Consider the following 15,426-nt stretch of genomic DNA (forward strand, 5'->3'; position numbering starts at 1 on the left):
AGCAAGATGTTCTTCTGCAAAAGGTACAATTTAAGGATATGGAATTTGTGATTAGATTAGAAGTGTGATTTCTAGAGTAGGTTTCTCTTTTAATAAATAATGTCTACAAGAAATACTGAAACTGATGTTTCCAACACAAGCATGAAAGGTCACAAAACATATAAATGATTTTGTATTTTCACATTCACATTTATGATGGATGGAACAAAAGGCAGACGAATGGGTGGATGGATGGATAACAGAAGGACGGATGGATAATATGGATCAAAAGATGAATGGATGGATGGATAACAGAAGGACGGATGGACATATGGATCAAAAAACAAAAGGATGGATGGATGGATGGATGGATAACAGAAGTACAGATGGATATATGGATCAAAAGACGAATGGATGGATGGATGGATATATGGATCAAAAGACGGATAGAAGGATAACAGAAGGACGGATGTATATATGGATCAAAAGAAGAAAGGATGGATAGATTGATGGATGGATGGATGGATGGATGGATAACAGAAGGACATATGGACATATGGATCAAAAGATGAAAGGATGGATGGATGGATGGAAAAAGACATTGATTTGATGGATGGAATGAAAGACAAAGACAGATGGATGATGGAATGAGACTGATAGATTGATGAATGAAACCAAAAAACAGAGGGATGGATCGATGGACAGAACGATGGATGGATATATGGATCAAAAGATGGATGGATGGAACAAAAGGCGGATGGATGGATGGAACAAAAAAAATGGATGGATCAAAAGGGAGATGGATGGATGATGGATGGATGGAAAAAAGACAGATTGATTTGATGGATGAAACGAAAGACAAGATCAGATGGATGATGGAACGAAAGACTGAAGGATGGATGGATGGATGGAAGGATGGATGGATGGATGAAATGAAAAACAGAGGGATGGATGATGGATGGATGAAATGAAAAACAGAGGGATGGATGATGGATGGATGGATGGATGTATGGATGGATGAATTAAAAGATGGATGGATGGATAGATAGATAGATGGAAAAAAGACAAATTGATTTGATGGATGAAATGAAAGATAAGATCAGATGGATGATGGAACGAAAGACTGAAGAATGGATGGATGGATGGATGGATGGATGAAATGAAAAACAGAGGGATGGATGATGGATGGATGAAATTAAAAACAGAGGGATGGATGATGGATGGATGAAATGAAAAACAGAGGGATGGATGATGGATGGATGGATGGATGGATGAATTAAAAGATGGATGGATGGATAGATAGATAGATGGAAAAAAGACAAATTGATTTGATGGATGAAATGAAAGATAAGAACAGATAGATGATGGAATGAAAGACTGATGATGGATGGAAGCATGGATGGATGGATGGATGAATGAAACGAAAAACAGAGGGATGGATGATGGGTGGATGAAACAATAGATGGATGGATGAATTAAAAGACGGATGGATGGATGGAAAAATGACAGATTGATTTGATGGATGGAACAAAAACAGAAGGATGGATGGATATGGATCAAAAGATGGATGGATGTAACAAGACGGATGGATGAGTGGATAGATGGATGGATATATGGATGGGTCAAATGACAGATGGATGGATGGATGGATGGATGGATGGATGGGAAAAAAGACAAAGATGGATAAATGATGGAACAAGATGGATCAATAGATGAACAGACGGATGGACAGACGGATGGATGGATGGATTGATGGATGGATGGACAGAATGAAAGGCCGATATTTAGACATACAGACAGAAGGACTGGTGGATGGATAGAATGAAAAATATAAATATAGACAGACAGATCCATCCCAACTCCACATGTTCATGCTCATCTGCAGGACTATGAGGGTCTGAGTAAAGATGCCCGTCTGAAATAACAACAGGCAGCTGAACTTCAAAGGGAAGAGGCTTCCAGAGAGAGAGAGAAAGAGAGAGAGAGAGACAGAGAGAGGGCACTGGAACTGGATGAAGCTGTAATCAAAGCGCTCCGGGCGAACTCTGTATCGATCGCCAGCACTTCATCAAAGCTGACAAGGTCAGCCAACAACACAGCAGGAGAGAAGGAAAAAAAGAAGGGAAAAGAAATGAAAAAGAACATCACAGAAGGACGAGGGTCACAGAGGAAGGGTGAGTTGTTGTTGTTGTCTGAGCCCTGGATAGTACCTTTCTACTTCAAAATGCAATAAGGTAACAGTTTCTAATCACTTTATAGTCAGCTAAAGCCAGATACTAAGTAGAAAATGCAGCATTTTAAAAACAGATTTACACCAGTGATATAGTAAGACCAGGGTCTGTTCCAAAACCTAGCATGCTGCCTAGATAGATAGCAAAGAGTGCAATATAGATGCAAAGATATATAGAAACATAATGGGCATTCTGTGATATCTCCTTGTAATTATAAGCCTGCAATTCTGCAATGAAGATTGCAAAAAAAAGTCAACTAGATACATTTTATTCAATACGGAAAGGTTTTGATAAAGACAGATTACATTACAGGCAAACTATTTACACAATAGGAATGTTCTACCATGAACATGCAAATTTTGGATGGACCAAACAACAGATGGATGGATGGACCAAATGACGGATGGATGGATGGACTGACCAAATGACTGACGGACGGATGGACCAAATGATGGATGGGTGGATGGATGGACCAAATGACGGATGGATGGACCAAATGATGGATGGATGAATGGATCAAATGACGGATGGATAGATGGATGGACGGACCAAATGACAGATGGATGGATGGATGGATGGATGGATGGATGGATGGACCAAATGACGGATGGATGGATGGATGGATGGATGGATGGATGGATGGATGGATGGACCAAATGATGGACGGATGGGCCAAATGACAGATGGATGGATGGATGGACTAAATGACAGATGGATGGATGGATGATGGATGGACCAAATGACGGACGGATGGATGGATGGATCAAATGATGGATGGATGGATGGATCAAATGATGGATTGATGGATGGACCAAATGACAAATGGATGAATGGATGGATGGATGGACCAAATGACGGATGGAGGGACGGATGGACCAAATGACGGATGGATGGATGGATGGATCAAATGACGGATGGATGGATGGACCAAATGACAAATGGATGGACCAAATGACGGATGGATGGATGGATGGATGGATGGCAAAAAAAAAAAGTCAACTAGACACATTAATACGGAAAGGTTTTTGATAAAAACAGATTACATTACAGACTTACTATTTACACTATAGGAATATTCCTCCGAGATCATGCAAATTTTGTTCAGTTATTGACAAACTAACTTAATCTTCAAGTAATTTTTGTTTTGTTTTGAAGTGTTTCGACTGACAAAATAAGTTTATGAATTTCTGCTGTCCCTAAAGTGCAGCTCTCAGTGAGAACTTGTACCCAGAATCCTTCAGGTTTCTTGCATGTCTTTTTTCTGAAACTCTAGGGGACCAGATTTCTCTGACGCCTTTCTGAAATGAGGACGAACGACTCCTGGCTGCTTCTTTGGGCCTTCTGAGTCCCACATGTGTTTTACTGCGCTGGATACAGATCAATACAAGCTAAACAAATTATGGAGTGGATCAAAGTGAAACAGTTGGGAACTCTTAAGAACTCAAGTAAATGTTTAGACATCTAATAAGAAAAGTATATTGACAGTAGCGTTTAATTTAGTCAAAGCTTTCAGATTAATCGTTGTTGTTTATCAAACACTCGCGCACGCTGCTGCAGATGTAAGCCATGCATGCGGCAGGCCCAAGCGCAGTCATATGCAGCCTTTTATTCTATGCTACAAAAATGTTGATCCATAAAAGTAGGGAGGGATGGGACATTTGGCTGGAAATGAAATATGTGAGTGTGTTCCTGATTTACATTCCTTATACAAGTGTTGCCTAACGGCTCTCAGGTGGGAGCGAGAGCAGAAACTGTGTGACGAACAATCATTTAGCTTACGGTAGGTTTGTTATATATGACTGACATGTCGTTTGATGTCAAATGTAGCATTCCATCACTTGCTCACCAATGGTTGTGAATGGGTGCCGTCAGAATAAGAGTCCGAACATCTGAAAATAATCCATCACAATAATCCACAAGTAATCCAAACCACTCCAGTCCACCAATTAACATCTTGAGAAGCCAAAAGTTGAGTGTTTGTAAGAAATGAATATATCATTAAGATGTTTTTAACTTCAAAACACTGCTTCCAGTTAAAATACAAGTCAATAATGCGTAATAATGCGCAATAACGCTTCCTCCAATGTGAAAGTCATCTCATCTGAATTAGGAGAGAAATCTGCACAGATCAAACAGAATTTACAAACCAAATCAAGCTCTGAATAAATACGTTGGTGGATTATGATGTGAGAGACAACAAGAGACTCTTGGACGGATGTTATTATGGATTACGGAATCATATTTTCAAAAGCAAGTGTGAAGCTTACAAACACACAGCTTTTGACTTCTCAAGATGTTAACTGATGGACTGTAGTGGTGTGGATTACTTGTGGATTATTGTGATGTTTTTAATCCGCCGTTTGGACTTTCATTCTGACGGCACCCATTCACATCCATTGGTGAGCAAGTGATGAAATGCTACATTTCTCCAAATCTGATGAAGAAACAAACTCATCTACATCTTGAATGGCCTGACTTTTTGAACCTATATTTATAGAGTCTATATTCTGGATGCCGTTGAATACAAAAGTTTATGTATAGACAGAAATGAACTGGTAAAAAGATAAAAGATCAGAGTGACTGTCTATTTCAGCGCTTGTTCGGCTCATCCTTTGAGGAACGGCCCAAAACTCCACGCCGGCGATACAGAGTCGATCAGAGATCTGGCCGCGGCTCAGCAAACAGCAAGCGGCTCTGGAATTCCTCCTGGCGGACGAGGGGGTGGAGAGGAACAGAGCGGCCGGAGAAGGGAGGACGTCTGTCAGACACAGTCTTCTGGACTTCCACCCACTTTTTGGAGTGTGGATGTCAAATTTCTCTAGGGGCCTCAGATTCCGAAGTGAGGGAGGTTCAGGGGCCAAAGGAATTCTGACATGTCTCAAGGCCAAAATGAAAAGAAACAGCAGTCTGACAGTATTATAACAGGAATAAGCAAATTTAAACCCTGTTCCACCCTATATATATATATATATATATATATATATATAAAATATAATATAATATAATATAATAAAATAATAATTTTTATACTTATTTATTTATTTATTGAGGATGGAACAGGCTTTAAATCTGCTTAAACTACATGCACCTTAATATCAGACAAAATTAATTAATTTCATATTTAAAGAATGCTATGGGTTTCAAATCAAAAGTTCAGTTCTACCAAAACCAAATATGGAATAATGTTTTTTAATGTTTCTCTTAAAGTCTCTTCTGCTCACCAAGGATGCATGTATCTGATCAAAGATACAGTAAAAATTGTGAAATATTTTTAGAATATTTGATCACATATGTTTTGACTAAGAAATATTATTGGAGATACAGAGTGACAACTATACTGTTATAAAGATCTCATTGATTTTAGGGCTGTCAAACGACTCATTGCGATTAATCGCATAAATACAAATATGAAATAAAAGAAATAAAACTAAAGGTTTGAGTTTGCCTAATATATGTGTGTGTACTGTGTGTAATTATTATGTATATATTTATACAAACACATTTATGTATATATTTAGGAAATATTCACAAGTATATACATATATATATATATATATATATATATATATATATATATATAGTATAATTTTTATGTAATTTACATTTATTTGATCCAAAATACAGCAAAAGCAGTAATATTGCAAAATATTTTTACTATTTTAAATAACTGCTTTCCATTTGAATAGATTTTAAAATATAATTTATTCCTGTGATCAAAGCTGAATTTTCAGCATCATTACTCCAGTCTTCAGTGTCACACGATCCTTCAGAAATCAGTCTAATATGCTGATTTGCTGCTGAAGAAACATTTACGATTATTATCAATGTTGAAAACAGTTGTGCTGCCCAATATTTTCATGCAAACTGATGCATTTTATTTTTTAAGGTTCTTTCATGAACAGAAAGCTCAAAAGAACAGCATTTATTTCAAACAGAAATAGTTTGTAACATTATAAATGTATTTACTGTCACTTTTGATGAATTTAATGCATCCTTACTGACCTAGAAAAGTAGTTCCTAAAAGGTCAAATTAGGCCACAAAGCCTCACACTTCTACTTTCAAACCTTCCCTTACAGTCTTATGTTGTGAAAGCATTATGCATAAATGCATCTAGAAACTCACAATCTGGCATTAACACCACTATCAGACCATTAGATTAAAGTGGATTCCACACGGCAGAATTAAATCATAAATCCTTAACTGCTGAAAACGTAACACAAACATTTGTGCAAGCCAACCACAAAAAAATTATGAGTACATTTGTGATAAATGACCACAAAAACCGCAAAAATATCATAAGTGCTTAATAAATTTCAGCTGTTGCTGCGCGGTTACACCCGCAAAGCGGCAGCCTGGTCTGCGTCTCGTTCCGCTTTCATGCCAACACAAACCAAATCACCTCACCCTGCATGATTTCACTCAACAGCCCCAGGAAAGATGGACGTGTGTGTGTGTGTGTGTGTGTGTGTGTGTGTGTTGGGTCTGATTTTAATGAACAGGCCCGTACTAACAGCGCTCTGCTGGGGAAAGACTGCTGGCATCCTGCCTGTGTCATGTTTCCAATGAGCGTCGTGAACCAACAGCTGCTGGCCACATTAAAAATGTGAAAATCACACAACAACACAAAACAATCTGTTCATTTTGCATTGGAAATGTATTATGTTTTGGGAGTTTCACACATTATGCATTCATTCACCTCCAGATTAGCTAGTTGTGCTCAAGCTTATCCCATTTTAACCTATATTTTGTGTCGGATCACCAGCTTTATGCACAATCGCACACATTTGCGGTGCATTCAGAGTTGCACTAGGATTCTGGATTCAGACCAGAAATGCTTTTCAGCTTTCTGCAAGCGGTAAAGTGCAATACCAGTAAATTTACCCCCCAAAGGGCTGTTTTCTGGCTTTTTTGCCGTGTCTGGCTGGATTTTGTGCCAGATTTGATGCTATAGGATTATGTTATCAATTATCTAAAGCGTACTGTTATCATACTTGATATGCAAAGCCCTCTATAATGATTAACATGATCATACAAACTTTGCTGAAAAACCTGTTGTTCGCAATCTACCCCATGCCTTCTGACAAGTAAAAGGCCTTTTAATGTAATTGTACAAACATACACCTTCAAGTGTTTTTACTGGTTTTTAAAAAGTAAACATAAGAATAACTTTTATATTTTTAAATGAACACTTACTGGACTTAAGAAACCAGATGTCATTTTTTAGGAAAATCAATGAGTCTCAAAAATGTTCATCAGGCTTTTGAGGAACGTTTATTTTTTTATCTCAAAATCATCATTTGATTGCATTGCATTATGTTTTGATCATATAAATATAATCTCACTAAGACTCTGTTATTATTGGAGATACAGAGTGACAACTGTTATAAAAATCTTATTGATTTACATTACAGTCATCAGAATTTCATCACTTTTTGTTCATGTTTTTGCTCAGTTTGGGCCCCTGAATAAAATTAAGCCATTTTTACCCTTCATATTCTCACTTTATCAAACTATACACCGGCAGTCAAAAGTTTTTGAACAGTACGATTTTTAATGTTTTTTAAAGAAGTCTATTCTGCTCACCAAGCCTGCATTTATTTAATACAGCAAAAGCAGTAATATTGTGAAATATTTTTAATATTTAAAATAACTGCTTTCTATTTAAATGTTTTTTAATATGTAATTTATTCTTGTGATCAAAGCTGAATTTTCAGCATCATTACTCCAGTCTTCAATGTCACACGATCCTTCAGAAATCATTATAATATGATGATTTGCTGTTCAAGAAACATTTTTTGTTATTATCAATATTTAAAACAGTTGAGCACATTTTTTCAGGATTCTTTGATGAATAGAAAGATCCAAAGATCAGCATTTATCTGAAATAAAAAGCTTTTGTAACATTATACACTATACCATTCAAAAGCTTAGAGCCAGTATGATTTTTATTTATTTAATTTTATTTATTTTTTTATTTTTTTTTTTTTTTTTGGAGAAAGAAATGATATTTCTTTCTTTAGAAATTACTACTTTTATTTAGCAAGGATGCTTTAAATTGTCAAAGAAACCCAAAAAAATTCTAGTCAGCTATTTTCAACATAATAATAATAATAATTAATGTTTTTTGAGCAGCAAATCAGAATATTAGAATGATTTCTGAACGATCATGAGACTGGAGTAATGATGCTAAAAATTCAGCTTTGAAATCAAAGAAATAAATTACATTTTAAAATATATTAAAATAGAAAGCAGTTATTCAAAATAGTAAAAATATTTCAGAATTTTACTGTTTTTGCTGTACTTTGGATCCAATAAATGCAGGCTTGGTGAGCAGAAGAGACTTCTTTAAAAGACATTAAAAATCTTACTGTTCAAAAACATTTGACTGGTAGTCTACATGTATGTATGTAACTTTCTATATTTCGTCTAAATGCTTAATAAGCTGTTTTTTTTTTTTGGACTATAATTTCATAAGTCAGGCTCTACAGGGTTAAATAACAAGATATCCTTGATTCTATAGTGTTTTGTAATCCCCATCTTCTTGCTCTCAAGTCGCCTCAAAAAACCTGATAAGTCCTTCTGGAAAAAAAAATAAAAACTAAAATGCAATCATCACATATTTGTTATCTTACAAGTGCTTCCAAGTATGCTGACAATGCAAAAACACAAGTACCAGTGGGCGGCTGGTTATTTGTCTCCCACTGGGCGGAAAATATAAACAGAAACTCTGCATACTGTCCATGTCAGATGAGTCAAACTGATTTAAACACGTTTAAAGTCTGTGCAACGTCAACTTAAGGTCAAAATCAACTTTGGTAATGTTCCTGGTTGTAAAATAAATCGCACACACTGACTGGCTGTACAGAAATAGTTCACCCAAAAAATGAAATTTTACTAAAAATGTACTCATCCTCAGGCCATCCGAGATGAAAATAAATTTGTTTCTTCATCAGATTTGGAGAAATTAAGCATTCCATCACTTGCTCACCAATGGATGTGAATGGGTGCCGTCAGAATGAGAGTCCAAACAGCTGATAAAAACATCACAATAATCCACAAGTAATCCACACCACTCCAGTCCATCAATTAACATCTTCAGAAACCAAAAGGTGTGTGTTTGAAAAAAGCTAATCCATCATTTAATATTTCTAACTTCAAACCAATGCAAGTTCATAATCCATAATAACACTTCCTCCAGCAAAAAAGTACATTGTCTCCCAAATCAAAATCCAGCCATGTATTTGTTTCGAGGTGTTTTGACTTGTTTGTGTCTGTGCGGATATTTCTTCTGATTTAGCCCACACCATTTTTTCATTAAAGAAAGCATTTTTATGGATTTGTATTTAAAAACAACAAATTAGTTTCTTACAAACATGCATCTTTTGGCGTCTCAAGATGTTAACTGATGGACTGGAGTGGTGTGGATTATTTATGGATTATTGCAATGTTTTTATCAGTTGTTTGGACTCTCATTCTGACGGCACCCATTCACATCCATTGATGAGCAAGTGATGCAATGCTACATTTCTCCAAATCTGATGAAGAAACAAACTCCTCTACATCTTGAATAGCCTGATGGTGAGCAAATTTTCTGCATATTTGCATTTTTAGGTGAACTATTCCTTTAAACCCCAGCTAAATCATACAAAAATGCAATATTGACAACTGTCAAGTGTGCAAAACAGACATTTTTGTTGAGAACTGCATCTGAAACATTACCATCAGGGTACCAGCAGATACACCAAATGACGAATGTATGCTTTGACAAATGTGTCCTATAAATACAAACATGTGTGCACTTTTGTCCACCACACTAACAAATGTTTCTAGAACTGTATGTGTGTCATTGTTTTAATACTTAAAATGACAAGTCTGTTTTTCTGATGTGATTTTGCCCATGCAAAACTTAATGCTCGGTTGTTATCAGTGATTTTAGGACGTTTATAGACAACTGAACTCACTTCCTCCACTATTTAACATCAAATAATGTAAGAAAAGTGATACTGTGGCAGGAAAATGACAGCGATAGTGGCTCCAAAAAGAGAAATCCGGGCACTTCTGTATGTTTAACCCTGAGGATTTTAAAAGGACAGATCAGATGTCAAGATCTTGGTGCTTAAATCTGAAAACTTGGGGTAGAAACAATTTTCATTCAGAAAATGATAGTATTTCAAAAACAAGTAACACACTGAATCAAATATTAAATTTCTAAGCATATCAACTCTTCATCTCTATATACTGAGATGTGCATAACGTCCACGATAAGGACATTTTTTCTCTCTGTTTATATTCCCAGACGATGGTCGTTCCAAAACACTTACGAATCTAAGAGTGTGAATTTTCACAATAAATGGGGTGTGCGTAGCGCTTTTGGCAGCCAAACATTGATATCCAAGACCCTAAAACCGAGAAACACATACGCTCTTGCCATACTTGGATTTATTAGATGATTATACGAGTGTGTGCGAGAAGATTTCTTAACTAAACTTGTTGTAAAATGACTAGCTGACTACAACACGCTCTCCACCCAGAACCCGCTGGGCCCTGCGATTAATCCTTCATCCGCTAAATGAGGTCAAAACATATTAACATCAATGACATCAGGAGCCGATCTGACAGGAGCACATCTCAGTGGACGTTACGCTGCGAATTTCCCAGGGCCGAGTGAAGAAAAAGGCTGAAAGGGCGAGAAATGGGAAAAGTACTGAGTCTGTCCAAAACGCCCTGCACAAACTCATTTTCCAGAGCTCAGCAGCTAAACTTATATCATCCGGCAAACGCTCTGTATTCTCAGTGTGGTGTCATAAAAATGTGCGAAAACTCTTAGGACACTGTAGCTCTGTTTCAAAAGCTAGCCATCTGCCTACGGAAACAGTATTTTAAGGCATTTTATAAATGTGCTCCAACCAGTGTTATTTTAGTATGGCTGACATTATGAGAAGAGTTATTATACTGAATTGAATTTTATTTTTATATTTTCTGCTTTTATTTCTGCAGTTTATTTCAAGATTAATTTAAAGGTTAATTAAATTTACTATTTTTTTAAGGTAAGTGGTTGCAATCAATTTATTTTAGCTACATTTATTTATTTATTTAATGTAGCTAAAATAAATAGTTTGCAACCACTTACCTTAAATATCTTTTAGTAAATAAAGATAAAAATGAATATAATTAATATTGTCGTTATTTAAAATGCAGTAAATGGTTAAACTTTTCTTTGTCCTAATGGACCTGTTGTTATAAAAGCATTATTTATTTATTTTTTTTTTTTTTTTGTCCAATGGTGTGACACATAAAAGAACCACAGATTTGTTTTCATCTCAAAATATCTTAAAAAAAAAAAAAAAACTGTTGAGTATTGCAATATGTAAGATATAAATATCTCTCATCTTAAAATGGTATAATTTTCAGCCGTTTTGAATGGATGATAGTAAAGTTTGTCTTGTTGTCAAAGTTTGTCTTAAAATTGTCACGGGGAAAAACTATGTTAATTATAATTTCATATTAAATAAATAACACTATAATTAAATTCTTAATTTTTGTCTAACAAATGAAGATAAATCTCAGTCACACCAGAATTATTTTCTTATAGCATTTTAAATAAATAAATAAGATTTAACACCTTTTTATTCTTTTTTTTTTTTTATTATTTTCAGTCTTCTTAAATGCTGATAAAGATAAATCTCTGTCATGTTATTTATATATTATTAAGATTTTATTTCTTAATTTTTGCTATGTCACACCATAGGACAAATTTATGGTACAGTTCGGTGTGACACCTGTACGGTCACACCACAGGACAAAGATGTCACACCAGAGGACAAGCTCTCTTTAAATAGCATTTTAAATAATTAAATAAGATTTAACTTCTTTTAATTCTTTTGTGATTATTTTCAGTGCTCTTAAATGCTGATGAAGATAAATCTCTCTCATGCTATTTATACATTATTAAGAATTAGTTTTTATTCATTTTTGCCATGTCACACCATAGGACATAACACTTTTTTTATTATTATTATTTTCAGTGTTCTTAAATGCAATAATTACATTAACTAAACTATTTTCTGATGTTTTTGCTATTTTTGTGTTTCTCTGATGTTTTTTACAGTTCAGTAAAAATGTTTAAAAAAAAAAATAAATAAATAAAATAAAAGCACACAATGAAAGAACTGACAAAGTTAGGGTCCCTTTATATTTTCTCAAAGATCACACTACATAAATATATGCATTTCTTCTTCAAAAATTGTCTTTTACAAAATAAGCATTTTTACTGTCTATTTGTCAACTACCCATCTGCATCCAGAACCTGACTATTGTAATAGTTTCAACCAAATATTTGGTTCACCAAACCCTCCTGTTGCACCTGTGAAGCTCTTACAGGAACTTTCCAAGCTTTAAAAGTTTCAATAAATCACCTCCATCCTTGCTTTGCTCATTCTAAACACTTCCTGTTGCTGTAAAACCATTATTATTTTGATGCACAATTGCATATTTGTATAGAACGGGCAATTAATGTGGCATAAGACCGGTGGACGATGTGAAAAGAGACGTTTCAAAGCAGCACCAGAGCCATAAAAATGGTAACAGCGTGTCAGACAATCACGTCAGTGTTAACGTCCGAGACAGAGGGGGGAAACAGTGAATATATTGTGGTATAATAGGCTTTAAGTAGTTTTCCAAACGAATATCCACCTTGAAGATTTATAGGAGGAACCCTAACACACTTTTTCACTAAAGAAGAAAGAAAAATGTAGCGCCATAATGCCACCGGCTATTAGAGCAAATCCAGCCTAGAGGAAACCTCCATAATTACTCTTGGTACTGTTTTTTGTATTTTTTCAGCCCATTCTGAAGAGCTTAGCGGTCTTGAAGAATGAAACACACTTAGCGATCCATTTTTCCCAGTCTGTCATTGTTGTGAGGCTGCTAAATATTTGCTCTTCCCAGCTTAGGATGTTAGGATGAGAAGAGCCTCTTTGTAGCGGGAGGTCAGAGGCCTCCGATCTCCTTCCTGAGACCGAATCCGGAGATCTCGGCATCTTCAACCATCACTTACGCTCTTTCAATTAGTGGAAAGCTTTGACTCCTTTCAGGAAGAAACTCTTTGAAAGCAGCTTGCGCAAAAACCGCCACACCACATCTATCAGAGTTGAGCAAGACTGCGAGGGATTCGCCGGATAGAAGCAAAACAGGGCGGCTTTCAGTGAAAAAAAAACACTCATGTTTTCATAAAAACATGCACTGGTGTTCAAAAGTAGTCGGAAATGTTTCTTGAGCAGCAAATCAGCATATTAGAATGATTTCTGAAGGATCATGTGACACTGATGCTGAAAATTCAGCTTTGCATCGCTGGAATAAATTATATTTTAAAATACATTTACCTAGAAAGTGGATATTTTAAATTGCAATAATATTTCACAATTTTAACTTTATTTTTGGTCAAATAAATGCAACCCCAATCTTTTTAAACAGTAGTCTACATACTAATCTTCCTCATGCGCATTTAATAAAAACCAGTGTGGAAGATCAAAAATATGGTTTCTTGGATTGAAAAAGAAAACCTAGCACTCATGCAACACGTTTCAACGAAAACATTTATAATAGCTGTGAACGTTAAGCCGCTCGAGTTATTAATATTGGCATAAACAACAAACAGTCTGAAAGCCGAGCATCATGGGATCAGCGCTGCACTTCAGCCCTGTCATTAAGACAATAATCAGGAGTTTTATCTGACGCCAGGGCAATCGTGAAGTTTAACAACGGCAGATGATCAAAGGACGTCCTGGTGGAGAAACGCAGGCACGCCTGAAAGTTGCTGTTTGTAATCAACTCCCTACGACGGCACCATCAACACAGCTGTTCACTCGCCTCGCAGCAAAACTCAAGACTCCTCTCGTCTCGTCTTCGGCGTGCGGGTCCAATTAAATAAAGTTCTGCAGCTGAAAGTCTCACCTTTAATGAAACAGACCCGTGAGTCAGAAAGGCTGAGACAATGACAGCATGTTAATACTTGAGTCTCATAATAACTGTTCATGAAGAAAATAAGCCTAGTTTTTAAGAGCATTGTGACATTTAATGTCTTTTAAGAGCTGCATTACAAGTGAAACTGTACTTGTTTAATAAATGAAGAACTTTGCAACATTAACACCGTTATTTTTCTGTTTTTTTATTATGAAGCTGCTTTGAAATAATCTTTATTGGAAAAAAGGTGACTTGACATTATTTTAATGATGTTTAAAAACATTTTTCCTATTATCATCATCTGTTTTTATTAGATTCTCATTAGTGTAAGATTTCTTTATTTTATTAAATCAGCATAATGTAATAAATTGGGGGCTCATCCGGGATGAAAACTAACTCTGAAAAAAAATAAAATAAATAAAATAAAATAAAAATAAAATAAAACAAATTCTACCATGATGTAAAAATAATTTGCAATAATTAGCCAAATGTAATAAACTGGGGGCTCGTCCGGGATGAAAAAAAAATTCTACAAAAAAAAAAAAAATAAAATAAAATAAAAAAATAAATAAAATAAAACAAATTCTACCATGATGTGAAAGTAATTTCCAATAATAATCAAAATGTAATAAATTGGGGGCTCGTCCGGGATGAAAACAAATTCTAAAAAAAAAAATAATAAAAATAAATAAATAAATAAAATAAAACAAATTCTACCATGATGTAAAAATAATTTGCAATAATTAGCCAAATGTAATAAACTGGGGGCTCATCCGGGATGAAAACAAATTCTACAAAAAATAAAATAAAATAAAATAAAATAAAAAAATAAATAAAATAAAACAAATTCTACCATGATGTGAAAGTAATTTGCAATAATCAGCAAACTGTAATAAATTGGGGGCTCGTCCGGGATGAAAACAAATTCTAAAAAAATAATAAATAAAATAAATAAATAATATTAATAATATTAATAATAATAATAATAATAATAATAAATAAAATAAAACAAATTCTACCATGATGTAAAAATAATGTGCAATAATCAGCAAAATGTAATTAATTGGGGGCTCGTCTGGGATGAAAACAAGTTTTAAAAAGCAAATACCAACAAAATAAATAAAATAAAACAAATTCTACCATGACATAAAAGTAATTTGCAATAATCACTAAAATTTAATAAATTGGGGGCTCGTCCGGGATGAAAACAAATTCTAAAAAAAACAAATACCAACAATAAATAAAATAAAAAAA

General features: G+C 34.9%; 1 protein-coding gene across 1 annotated transcript in view; it reads right to left on the reverse strand.

Annotated features, from left to right (window-relative positions):
- The window catches only part of disp1 (dispatched homolog 1 (Drosophila)), a 76,533-nt gene that overhangs the window by 36,565 nt on the left and 24,542 nt on the right, over positions 1–15,426 (reverse strand). The window lies entirely within an intron of this gene.

This window comes from Labeo rohita, chromosome 20 (assembly GCF_022985175.1).
Source record: "Labeo rohita strain BAU-BD-2019 chromosome 20, IGBB_LRoh.1.0, whole genome shotgun sequence".
Taxonomy (NCBI): domain Eukaryota; kingdom Metazoa; phylum Chordata; class Actinopteri; order Cypriniformes; family Cyprinidae; genus Labeo; species Labeo rohita.